This window comes from Paramisgurnus dabryanus, chromosome 9, assembly GCF_030506205.2.
Source record: "Paramisgurnus dabryanus chromosome 9, PD_genome_1.1, whole genome shotgun sequence".
NCBI classification, from domain to species: Eukaryota; Metazoa; Chordata; class Actinopteri; order Cypriniformes; family Cobitidae; genus Paramisgurnus; species Paramisgurnus dabryanus.
The window spans coordinates 41901963-41915508 of record NC_133345.1 but is presented as its reverse complement, the minus strand read 5'-3'; the positions used below and the strand labels follow the sequence as shown (position 1 = coordinate 41915508).

The following is a 13546-nucleotide window of genomic DNA, read 5'->3' as shown; positions in this document are numbered from 1 at the left end:
TCCGAGTAATCGGTTTCATATTCGATTAGCATATCTGTCATGTATTGTAGCCATGAAGTGGTTTTTAAACAAGAAACAGTACTTTTTAAATCCATTGACCATTGCAATAATCGGCCCTGCTGGTGATGAAAGCATGAACAAGTTTCTCTAAGTCCTGTCTTGAGACAAAACCTCTAATTCTGGCAATATTTCTGAGATGGTAGTAAAAGCAGAATTCCTTATTATTTTTCTCTATCTCAGGCTCTACGGCATATATGTCATGATTTTATTTGTCTATTTATATGTCTATTTACAAGGACTGCCTTGGCCAAATGTTATTGTTAATTAATATTGAAGCAGTTATTTAACATAGGTCCTTTGAGTAGTGATTTGTGTAATGATCCATATATCTATTTTTATGTATATTTTTAACTTAGGAATGTGATTTTAAAGCTCATATTTGTTATTGTATGACACCTCTCATGTTATGAAAGTAAAAAATAAATGTATTTTCTGATGTCTTGCATTTCTGTTTTTAAACTGTTAATCCTTATCAAGTGCTATACATTAGAAAGTGGATATAGAGTGAAATGCACACGGTGAATAATGAACGCAGACCTTCAGTGCCGGACCTCTGACCCGCTAACCTCCATCCCGACAGCCAGCGCCTTCTCCGGATGCCATTGCGGTATCGCTTCTCGGCTTTTTGGGTAAGATCGAGTGGACACCGGGGACTACACGTTTAAATGGATTTTTGACCTTCGGCTATGGAAGCGAGGCTTGTTCCGTCCACTCCGTGCATCGACTCTGGCGCTTTCCGGGGACAAATAAGGTGAGTTTAAAATCAGAGTTTGCTTCTTTAGTGCGTGGTTGCCAGTTTGTTTGCCAGTCCGTGGTCCATAATACGTTCCGCGTTCGTGGTCTCTCCATCGCTCAGTACTTTTCTGTGTTTCTATTTTACGTAAAGCTAACACCAAAACGATTGTGGAAGGCGCTATATAGATTGTTCTCAAAGAAAAAAAACGAGAAACAAACCCATGTGAATATGGGTCAAATTATCTAGGCGGAGCACTTCGTTCAAAGAAAAACGCAACAGAATTGTTTGCGTTGAACAAAGACAATGGTGCCTGCAGACATCGAATGTGTATTGTGGATAAAAAATGGCCAGTGGGGTGGGACAATTTTTCTTGAATTAAGTGTTTATGGGAAAAGTTCACGAATTTTTTCTTACCCTGTAGTCAGATTTATTTGCTTGTTTTAAGCATAAAATAACAGGAGAAGAAATTGTGTAGGGGGAGCAGAGGGTTTTTTTTCGTTCAAAGAAAAGCAGCGTGGCACGAATGAATGTTTGGCTGAAATGCTATCGTAATTTCCCCCTTAATTTTCCTTACAAACATGAAACCAGAGAGAAGGGTCAGTTGGCATCGAATTGCACCTTGTATTCGGTGATTGATTGAGGAAAAATATGCGTATGTGTATATATATACTTGTTTTGTTGAACAGAGACAATGGCCGCGTGCTCCAGCGTCACCTATATGCCTATTTCACAAAATGGCGGCTTTGACCGGAAGTAGGGAAAACATCGTTCAGGTTGCACCACTACGATGGCCACTCAATATAGTATGGACTGACAGCTGCTTTGTTTTCTCCTACACATGAATTTACTTGTAAAAATAACAATAACAGATATTGTCGATTGGTGTTATATTATTTTTTTAGCATTTCGTATTATCAAAATATATCATATGTTAGACAGCTTATCAATTTTAAATAAAATAACGAGACATACATAACTATTCGTGTCTGCTCCCGTTTATTGTAATGAGTGTGCACATTTGGAGAAATACTTAGACATTTTACTTCTTATTTCTTTAGACTGAATAATTATTTCTTATTAATTCCAAAGTATGCGACCCGATGATCTAATCGTGGTGTATGTGCTATTCCTCGTTTGTTTGCCTGCATCCATTGCTTTACGGCTTGCTTGTTGCGTTTAAATGCACATTTGATTTCTTTACCAGCATTGGATTTAGACCATTCAATGAGAAGAGTTAACAGCGTTTATTATGATTGATAAGCCCTCAACGGAGAATGAGGTCGGCATACATTAAAAGCCTTATTTTGTTTTTATCGTGTGCCTTCCAAAATGTATGCGACGAAACTTAAATCACGCAAAATATGAATGGTAACTAGACGTGCTTGTTGTGTGCAAGGAGTGCATTTATTTGTAAACTTTTGCTAAATCAAAATGGTTTATTTGTATTTGCTTTTTACCTGGGTTTTATCAGGTTCGCAGTCGGGACATTTTTAATCCATAGTGTATGCATAATTAATTTCAAAGAAATAAGAAGTAAAATGTGTAAGTATTCCTCAAAATGTGCTTTGGACTAAGTCCCCCATCATCACAGCAAACGGGAGCAGACCCGAATAGGTATGTCTAGTTATTTTATTAAAAATTTCCAGCCGTCTGTAAATTTATGTTTGAAAGAAAAAAGTAAATTATTATCTTACTTACTGTTTTTGTCTTGTTTTCTAGTGAATATCTGACAATGCTTAAATGGAGATACATTTACTTGGTAAGCAAAGTGGCTTAAGATATTATGTATTGTAATAGAAAATTGTTATAAAAACGTTTTGTTTTTGCTGGGAATTGTTGTATATATTTCACAGCTATATAATTAATTATAATAACGCACTTTTTGTTGATAAAAATGTTAAAAAATACATTAACACATAATAATGTGGCAACAAATCAAATGTGCATTTAAATGCAACAAGCAAAAATAAATAAATAAAGCAAATGCACGGAAAAGAAACGAGGAATAAAAGAAACACCGCGATTAAAAAAATCAGATCGCATACTTTGTAATAATTGAAATAAATTATAAAAATCAACAGGTTTATATTTAAAACAAATAAAAAATATCTGCCAGCGGGGTAAGAAAAATAAACTTAATTCTAGTTTCAACTTAATTCAATAATAAACTCAATTTAGGTTTATTTTTCTTACCCCACTGGCAGATATTTTTACTTGTTTTAAGCCTTAACCTATTACATTTTAGAATTTATTTCAGTAAACAAGACTTAAATTCTAAGCCACTTTGCTTATTAAGTAAATGTATCTCGATTTAAGAATTATTTTTTAACTCGAAAACATTAAGAAAATACTAAGTAAACGAACAAATTGGGATGTTCAAAACACTTAAATATTTTTTTTCACTCTACCCTTCATATTACAGCTGTCGAAAAACCACAGCAACGTTGACAGACCCGGAAGCCATGATACATTAGCAGTTTTTAAAATAAGTTAAATCTAGAATCCTTATTGGTTTTAGATACTTTAAAGCAATGAATGATCTTCTTTCTTTTGAATTGATTTGGTATTATGGAGGAGCTCTGTGTCTGGTTATTGAAGATGATTTGTTCTTTGCTCCTATGTTGGCTTATTTTTTTGTTATTTCCGTTACTATATATATTTTTTTCTTTGTTTTTTCTGATTTGAGGTTATGAAAATGTTTTAATTTGTAATAAAGGTTTTTTGAAAATTCTAAATTCTCTCTATCTCTCTCTCTCTCTCTCTCTCTCTCTCATGAGCGTGGATCAGATCCTGCATTAAAACATGAACTTCTGATTTGCTAGCTCAACGTTCTACCTCTGGGTTATACAATGAGAACGTATAGAGTTAAATGCCCGCTAGCCTCCACCCCAAAAGCCAGCGCCTTCGCCGGCTCCCCCTTTGGCTGCGTCTATTCCGGTATCGCTTCTCGGCCTTTTGGCTAAGATCAAGTGTAGTATCTGTTCTTATCAGTTTAATGTCTGATACGTCTCCTATCCGGGGACTATATGTTAAATGGATTTTTGACCTTCGGAAATGGAAGCGGAGCTTGCTCCTTCCACTCCATGCATCAACATGGTATTGCAGTGTTTCCATGAATGGTGCGCTCCCCATCTCGGGGATAAATAAGTCAAGTATAAAAAAAAGAATTTGCTTCTTTTGTGCGTGAATGACGGTGTTTTTTCTAATCCGTGTGTTTTAAAATTGCTGTGATTTCGTTGGCTTTATTGGTTTAACGAAAAGCTTGCGTGGAAATGAACACGCTGATAAAGAAATGTTTTTGTAATGTATTTAATTAATTTCTTTACAAGTTTGCGGAGGTGATACGAGGACGAATTAAACATCCTCGACACAGCTGAAGGCGCAACAAAAGCGAACGAGACCGATTGGAATGTTAAAAACACCTGAAAACTTTTTTCACTACCCTTCATACTACAGCTGTCGAAAAACCACAGCAACGTCGACAGACCTGGAAGCATAGCTGTACTTGTTTAACTCACAACGACAACGGGTAAGTCATTGAGCCCTGTGTTTTTATTTATCCACGTTCTAAAATTGCTATGCTTTCGTTGTTTCTTGATTGCTCTGTACATTTCTTTGTTTCTATTCCACGTAAAGTTACTTTGTAATAACGAAACCATATATTTGAATGCGCAATTTAAATCCATTTGATTTAAATTGTTTCACATATTTCACTCTACACGGTTCAACCGGGCTGGAAACGGAATAAAAACAGGGTAGATCTCGAAGAATGTTTGGTCTCAGACGTGGCTTCGTGCGCTTTCCACCTGGTCACACACAGTAAATGAAATGTTAGTCGGACGGCCTCCGGGGGCGCCGTCGATGTGATCGGTCACAGGAAGATGCGGCCGTCTGGCCTCAAAGGGTGTCGCTCATACTTACCTGGCATGGGAGACACCATGATCATGAAGGTGGTTCACCCAGGGCGAGGCTCAGCCATTGCACTCCGGTTGGGCTGACCCTTTGCGAATTCCCCAAATGTGGGAATCTCGACTGCAAAATTTCTGATAGTGGGGGACTGCGTTCGCGCTCTCCCCTGACCTTTGTGTTAAAAATAGATTCGCTTGTCGTTTTACGTAAAATCCAAGAGACGTCTAACCACGGCCCAAGAATACATTAGTCATCAAAAAAGCGGCTATTCAACGACTACATAACTTTTAATAGACAGCGAATAAGTGTCTAGGCTAAAACAAGGCTTAATTTGGGCTGTCAGTGAAAATCTAATAGCCGTTTGACCATTCCAAACGAATAGACTAGCCATTAAATAGAACCACAATCAAACGGCTACATGTCTAAGAGCACAAAATAATGCTTAGATGATTCTTTTACTTCCAATATAAGAGGTTCTCGGGAATGGCAATCATCCAAACTAATAAATTATAAAGGCTTTTATAAGAAAATGACAACAGTTAAACAACCTAGACAGCGTTGGGCAATACAAAATGCTAATAAATACAAGACAAATTGAAATATTGTACATGCATGTACATTAAACAAGCCAACAAATCTGCCAATGGGCTACGACAATTTTTCTTGAATTAAGTGTTTATATCTAGATTTGTTTCTTACCCCTTTGGCAGATTTATTTGCTTGTTTTAAGCCCAAATTCTGAGTTTTTTCTCCCTAAAGGCTAGGTTTATTTTCTTAGGGCATTTTGCTCATCAAAAAATGCATCTTATTTTAAGACTTTCTAGATATTTGTATAGTTAAAACAGTTCGAAATAACAAGTAAGAAATGATTTTTTGCAATGTATTCATTCATTCGCTACCCTTCATACTACAGCTGTCGAAAAACCACAGCAACGTCGACAGACCTGGAAGCAGCTGTATTTGTTTAACTCACAAAGACAACGGGTAAAGTATTTTCTTGATTACCTAAATGACTTGCTGTAGGAAAATAAGTTTAGGTTTAAGGGGGGAAATACAGTTTAAAGGGATATTTCAATTTATGATGATAATTCTGTCATCATTTACTCATGCATACAGGCTTACAACAACACGAGGATTAGTTTTTTTCTGAGTAACACAAAAGAAGGTATTTTGAGGAATGATGGTAAACCCACAGCAGATAGTCACCATTGACTTCCATAGTAGGAATAAAAAAATATGATGGAATTTAATAGGTACCATCAACCGTGTGCTAACCATCACTTTGCAAAATATTTTCTTCATCATTTATCACGATACTTCCAAAATATTTTTTCCTACTAAGTCAATATTTCATTATTTGCTTTACAAGCTTAAAAATGATGGTGACAGGATTCCATGGTAATCACAAACAGGTAAACAAGTAAAATAATCACTATTTACTTTTAAAAGCATTTTGAAAATTGCTTGCTTATGCTGGGAGTAAAGGTATTTCATGCAAAAGGTATTTCCTCTTTAAAAGGTAATGTATGCTTCTTTTAAAGCTGACACATTTGCCACATTAAAATAACAGAAATGTGTACGGTTTAAACTTTTTGGAGCCGGTGTGTCTGTGTTCTTGGGGCACACATCTACATGTAAAAGCAGAATTGCTTATTATTCTTCTCTATTTCTTGTATAGGTCAATTATGAGTGAAGAACCGTTCACCAAATGAAGACCGCAGCCAGGTGACGGGATCCTGTGGTAATCACAAACAGGTAAACCAGTAAAATAATCATCATTTAATGTTAAAATAATTTTGAAAATTGAAGTTCTGTGTGTTCTTATTGTACTTTATTTATTTCTGCAGGTAAGCACCATACCGTAAGCTTCATTCCCTTTATAACAGGTAAGGTTCATACTGTTTTATTCTTTTGTACTGTTTTATTCGTACTGTTTTAAATCATTCAGTAAATGCAAAGTTAAACTGATGTGTTTTTAATCTAGATTTAAAAGTGTCTACTGTTGAAGCACATCTGATCTCTTCTGAAAGCTGATAATAACTGAATGCTGAGGCACCTTGTTTTGAGTGAACCCTTGTTTTTTCTAAATGACCTGATCCTATTGATCCGAGTAATCGGTTTCATATTCGATTAGCATATCTGTCATGTATTGTAGCCATGAAGTGGTTTTTAAACAAGAAACAGTACTTTTTAAATCCATTGACCATTGCAATAATCGGCCCTGCTGGTGATGAAAGCATGAACAAGTTTCTCTAAGTCCTGTCTTGAGACAAAACCTCTAATTCTGGCAATATTTCTGAGATGGTAGTAAAAGCAGAATTCCTTATTATTTTTCTCTATCTCAGGCTCTACGGCATATATGTCATGATTTTATTTGTCTATTTATATGTCTATTTACAAGGACTGCCTTGGCCAAATGTTATTGTTAATTAATATTGAAGCAGTTATTTAACATAGGTCCTTTGAGTAGTGATTTGTGTAATGATCCATATATCTATTTTTATGTATATTTTTAACTTAGGAATGTGATTTTAAAGCTCATATTTGTTATTGTATGACACCTCTCATGTTATGAAAGTAAAAAATAAATGTATTTTCTGATGTCTTGCATTTCTGTTTTTAAACTGTTAATCCTTATCAAGTGCTATACATTAGAAAGTGGATATAGAGTGAAATGCACACGGTGAATAATGAACGCAGACCTTCAGTGCCGGACCTCTGACCCGCTAACCTCCATCCCGACAGCCAGCGCCTTCTCCGGATGCCATTGCGGTATCGCTTCTCGGCTTTTTGGGTAAGATCGAGTGGACACCGGGGACTACACGTTTAAATGGATTTTTGACCTTCGGCTATGGAAGCGAGGCTTGTTCCGTCCACTCCGTGCATCGACTCTGGCGCTTTCCGGGGACAAATAAGGTGAGTTTAAAATCAGAGTTTGCTTCTTTAGTGCGTGGTTGCCAGTTTGTTTGCCAGTCCGTGGTCCATAATACGTTCCGCGTTCGTGGTCTCTCCATCGCTCAGTACCTTTCTGTGTTTCTATTTTACGTAAAGCTAACACCAAAACGATTGTGGAAGGCGCTATATAGATTGTTCTCAAAGAAAAAAAACGAGAAACAAACCCATGTGAATATGGGTCAAATTATCTAGGCGGAGCACTTCGTTCAAAGAAAAACGCAACAGAATTGTTTGCGTTGAACAAAGACAATGGTGCCTGCAGACATCGAATGTGTATTGTGGATAAAAAATGGCCAGTGGGGTGGGACAATTTTTCTTGAATTAAGTGTTTATGGGAAAAGTTCACGAATTTTTTCTTACCCTGTAGTCAGATTTATTTGCTTGTTTTAAGCATAAAATAACAGGAGAAGAAATTGTGTAGGGGGAGCAGAGGGTTTTTTTTCGTTCAAAGAAAAGCAGCGTGGCACGAATGAATGTTTGGCTGAAATGCTATCGTAATTTCCCCCTTAATTTTCCTTACAAACATGAAACCAGAGAGAAGGGTCAGTTGGCATCGAATTGCACCTTGTATTCGGTGATTGATTGAGGAAAAATATGCGTATGTGTATATATATACTTGTTTTGTTGAACAGAGACAATGGCCGCGTGCTCCAGCGTCACCTATATGCCTATTTCACAAAATGGCGGCTTTGAACGGAAGTAGGGAAAACATCGTTCAGGTTGCACCACTACGATGGCCACTCAATATAGTATGGACTGACAGCTGCTTTGTTTTCTCCTACACATGAATTTACTTGTAAAAATAACAATAACAGATATTGTCGATTGGTGTTATATTATTTTTTTAGCATTTCGTATTATCAAAATATATCATATGTTAGACAGCTTATCAATTTTAAATAAAATAACGAGACATACATAACTATTCGTGTCTGCTCCCGTTTATTGTAATGAGTGTGCACATTTGGAGAAATACTTAGACATTTTACTTCTTATTTCTTTAGACTGAATAATTATTTCTTATTAATTCCAAAGTATGCGACCCGATGATCTAATCGTGGTGTATGTGCTATTCCTCGTTTGTTTGCCTGCATCCATTGCTTTACGGCTTGCTTGTTGCGTTTAAATGCACATTTGATTTCTTTACCAGCATTGGATTTAGACCATTCAATGAGAAGAGTTAACAGCGTTTATTATGATTGATAAGCCCTCAACGGAGAATGAGGTCGGCATACATTAAAAGCCTTATTTTGTTTTTATCGTGTGCCTTCCAAAATGTATGCGACGAAACTTAAATCACGCAAAATATGAATGGTAACTAGACGTGCTTGTTGTGTGCAAGGAGTGCATTTATTTGTAAACTTTTGCTAAATCAAAATGGTTTATTTGTATTTGCTTTTTACCTGGGTTTTATCAGGTTCGCAGTCGGGACATTTTTAATCCATAGTGTATGCATAATTAATTTCAAAGAAATAAGAAGTAAAATGTGTACGTATTCCTCAAAATGTGCTTTGGACTAAGTCCCCCGTCATCACAGCAAACGGGAGCAGACCCGAATAGGTATGTCTAGTTATTTTATTAAAAATTTCCAGCCGTCTGTAAATTTATGTTTGAAAGAAAAAAGTAAATTAATATCTTACTTACTGTTTTTGTCTTGTTTTCTAGTGAATATCTGACAATGCTTAAATGGAGATACATTTACTTGGTAAGCAAAGTGGCTTAAGATATTATGTATTGTAATGGAAAATTGTTATAAAAACGTTTTGTTTTTGCTGGGAATTCTTGTATATATTTCACAGCTATATAATTAATTATAATAACGCACTTTTTGTTGATAAACATGTTAAAAAATACATTAACACATAATAATGTGGCAACAAATCAAATGTGCATTTAAATGCAACAAGCAAAAATAAATAAATAAAGCAAATGCACGGAAAAGAAACGAGGAATAAAAGAAACACCGCGATTAAAAAAATCAGATCGCATACTTTGTAATAATTGAAATAAATTATAAAAATCAACAGGTTTATATTTAAAACAAATAAAAAATATCTGCCAGCGGGGTAAGAAAAATAAACTTAATTCTAGTTTCAACTTAATTCAATAATAAACTCAATTTAGGTTTATTTTTCTTACCCCACTGGCAGATATTTTTACTTGTTTTAAGCCTTAACCTATTACATTTTAGAATTTATTTCAGTAAACAAGACTTAAATTCTAAGCCACTTTGCTTATTAAGTAAATGTATCTCGATTTAAGAATTATTTTTTAACTCGAAAACATTAAGAAAATACTAAGTAAACGAACAAATTGGGATGTTCAAAACACTTAAATATTTTTTTTCACTCTACCCTTCATATTACAGCTGTCGAAAAACCACAGCAACGTTGACAGACCCGGAAGCCATGATACATTAGCAGTTTTTAAAATAAGTTAAATCTAGAATCCTTATTGGTTTTAGATACTTTAAAGCAATGAATGATCTTCTTTCTTTTGAATTGATTTGGTATTATGGAGGAGCTCTGTGTCTGGTTATTGAAGATGATTTGTTCTTTGCTCCTATGTTGGCTTATTTTTTTGTTATTTCCGTTACTATATATATTTTTTTCTTTGTTTTTTCTGATTTGAGGTTATGAAAATGTTTTAATTTGTAATAAAGGTTTTTTGAAAATTCTAAATTCTCTCTATCTCTCTCTCTCTCTCTCTCTCATGAGCGTGGATCAGATCCTGCATTAAAACATGAACTTCTGATTTGCTAGCTCAACGTTCTACCTCTGGGTTATACAATGAGAACGTATAGAGTTAAATGCCCGCTAGCCTCCACCCCAAAAGCCAGCGCCTTCGCCGGCTCCCCCTTTGGCTGCGTCTATTCCGGTATCGCTTCTCGGCCTTTTGGCTAAGATCAAGTGTAGTATCTGTTCTTATCAGTTTAATGTCTGATACGTCTCCTATCCGGGGACTATATGTTAAATGGATTTTTGACCTTCGGAAATGGAAGCGGAGCTTGCTCCTTCCACTCCATGCATCAACATGGTATTGCAGTGTTTCCATGAATGGTGCGCTCCCCATCTCGGGGATAAATAAGTCAAGTATAAAAAAAGAATTTGCTTCTTTTGTGCGTGAATGACGGTGTTTTTTCTAATCCGTGTGTTTTAAAATTGCTGTGATTTCGTTGGCTTTATTGGTTTAACGAAAAGCTTGCGTGGAAATGAACACGCTGATAAAGAAATGTTTTTGTAATGTATTTAATTAATTTCTTTACAAGTTTGCGGAGGTGATACGAGGACGAATTAAACATCCTCGACACAGCTGAAGGCGCAACAAAAGCGAACGAGACCGATTGGAATGCTAAAAACACCTGAAAACTTTTTTCACTACCCTTCATACTACAGCTGTCGAAAAACCACAGCAACGTCGACAGACCTGGAAGCATAGCTGTACTTGTTTAACTCACAACGACAACGGGAAAGTCATTGAGCCCTGTGTTTTTATTTATCCACGTTCTAAAATTGCTATGCTTTCGTTGTTTCTTGATTGCTCTGTACATTTTTTTTTGTTTCTATTCCACGTAAAGTTACTTTGTAATAACGAAACCATATATTTGAATGCGCAATTTAAATCCATTTGATTTAAATTGTTTCACATATTTCACTCTACACGGTTCAACCGGGCTGGAAACGGAATAAAAACAGGGTAGATCTCGAAGAATGTTTGGTCTCAGACGTGGCTTCGTGCGCTTTCCACCTGGTCACACACAGTAAATGAAATGTTAGTCGGACGGCCTCCGGGGGCGCCGTCGATGTGATCGGTCACAGGAAGATGCGGCCGTCTGGCCTCAAAGGGTGTCGCTCATACTTACCTGGCAGGGGAGACACCATGATCATGAAGGTGGTTCACCCAGGGCGAGGCTCAGCCATTGCACTCCGGTTGGGCTGACCCTTTGCGAATTCCCCAAATGTGGGAATCTCGACTGCAAAATTTCTGATAGTGGGGGACTGCGTTCGCGCTCTCCCCTGACCTTTGTGTTAAAAATAGATTTGCTTGTCGTTTTACGTAAAATCCAAGAGACGTCTAACCACGGCCCAAGAATACATTAGTCATCAAAAAAGCGGCTATTCAACGACTACATAACTTTTAATAGACAGCGAATAAGTGTCTAGGCTAAAACAAGGCTTAATTTGGGCTGTCAGTGAAAATCTAATAGCCGTTTGACCATTCCAAACGAATAGACTAGCCATTAAATAGAACCACAATCAAACGGCTACATGTCTAAGAGCACAAAATAATGCTTAGATGATTCTTTTACTTCCAATATAAGAGGTTCTCGGGAATGGCAATCATCCAAACTAATAAATTATAAAGGCTTTTATAAGAAAATGACAACAGTTAAACAACCTAGACAGCGTTGGGCAATACAAAATGCTAATAAATACAAGACAAATTGAAATATTGTACATGCATGTACATTAAACAAGCCAACAAATCTGCCAATGGGCTACGACAATTTTTCTTGAATTAAGTGTTTATATCTAGATTTGTTTCTTACCCCTTTGGCAGATTTATTTGCTTGTTTTAAGCCCAAATTCTGAGTTTTTTCTCCCTAAAGGCTAGGTTTATTTTCTTAGGGCATTTTGCTCATCAAAAAATGCATCTTATTTTAAGACTTTCTAGATACTTGTATAGTTAAAACAGTTCGAAATAACAAGTAAGAAATGATTTTTTGCAATGTATTCATTCATTCGCTACCCTTCATACAGCTGTCAAAAAACCACAGCAACGTCGACAGACCTGGAAGCGTAGCTGTATTTGTTTAACTCACAAAGACAACGGGTAAAGTATTTTCTTGATTACCTAAATGACTTGCTGTAGGAAAATAAGTTTAGGTTTAAGGGGGGAAATACAGTTTAAAGGGATATTTCAATTTATGATGATAATTCTGTCATCATTTACTCATGCATACAGGCTTACAACAACACGAGGATTAGTTTTTTTCTGAGTAACACAAAAGAAGGTATTTTGAGGAATGATGGTAAACCCACAGCAGATAGTCACCATTGACTTCCATAGTAGGAATAAAAAAATATGATGGAATTTAATAGGTACCATCAACCGTGTGCTAACCATCACTTTGCAAAATATTTTCTTCATCATTTATCACGATACTTCCAAAATATTTTTTCCTACTAAGTCAATATTTCATTATTTGCTTTACAAGCTTAAAAATGATGGTGACAGGATTCCATGGTAATCACAAACAGGTAAACAAGTAAAATAATCACTATTTACTTTTAAAAGCATTTTGAAAATTGCTTGCTTATGCTGGGAGTAAAGGTATTTCATGCAAAAGGTATTTCCTCTTTAAAAGGTAATGTATGCTTCTTTTAAAGCTGACACATTTGCCACATTAAAATAACAGAAATGTGTACTGTTTAAACTTTTTGGAGCCGGTGTGTCTGTGTTCTTGGGGCACACATCTACATGTAAAAGCAGAATTGCTTATTATTCTTCTCTATTTCTTGTATAGGTCAATTATGAGTGAAGAACCGTTCACCAAATGAAGACCGCAGCCAGGTGACGGGATCCTGTGGTAATCACAAACAGGTAAACCAGTAAAATAATCATCATTTAATGTTAAAATAATTTTGAAAATTGAAGTTCTGTGTGTTCTTATTGTACTTTATTTATTTCTGCAGGTAAGCACCATACCGTAAGCTTCATTCCCTTTATAACAGGTAAGGTTCATACTGTTTTATTCTTTTGTACTGTTTTATTCGTACTGTTTTAAATCATTCAGTAAATGCAAAGTTAAACTGATGTGTTTTTAATCTAGATTTAAAAGTGTCTACTGTTGAAGCACATCTGATCTCTTCTGAAAGCTGATAA

General features: G+C 35.9%; 4 non-coding genes across 4 annotated transcripts; all 4 read left to right on the top strand.

Annotated features, from left to right (window-relative positions):
* Positions 1 to 3735: 3735 nt before the first annotated feature.
* Positions 3736 to 3926, top strand: LOC135752743 (U2 spliceosomal RNA). The gene has a single exon (XR_010533271.1). It is a non-coding gene; the product is annotated as a U2 spliceosomal RNA (small nuclear RNA).
* Positions 3927 to 4709: 783 nt separating this feature from the next.
* On the top strand, positions 4710 to 4874 carry LOC135752687 (U1 spliceosomal RNA). The gene has a single exon (XR_010533220.1). It is a non-coding gene; the product is annotated as a U1 spliceosomal RNA (small nuclear RNA).
* A 5665-nt stretch (positions 4875 to 10539) lies between these two features.
* LOC135752742 (U2 spliceosomal RNA) lies at positions 10540 to 10730 on the top strand. Its single transcript, XR_010533270.1, has one exon. It is a non-coding gene; the product is annotated as a U2 spliceosomal RNA (small nuclear RNA).
* A 784-nt stretch (positions 10731 to 11514) lies between these two features.
* Positions 11515 to 11679, top strand: LOC135752806 (U1 spliceosomal RNA). The gene has a single exon (XR_010533327.1). It is a non-coding gene; the product is annotated as a U1 spliceosomal RNA (small nuclear RNA).
* Positions 11680 to 13546: the final 1867 nt, after the last annotated feature.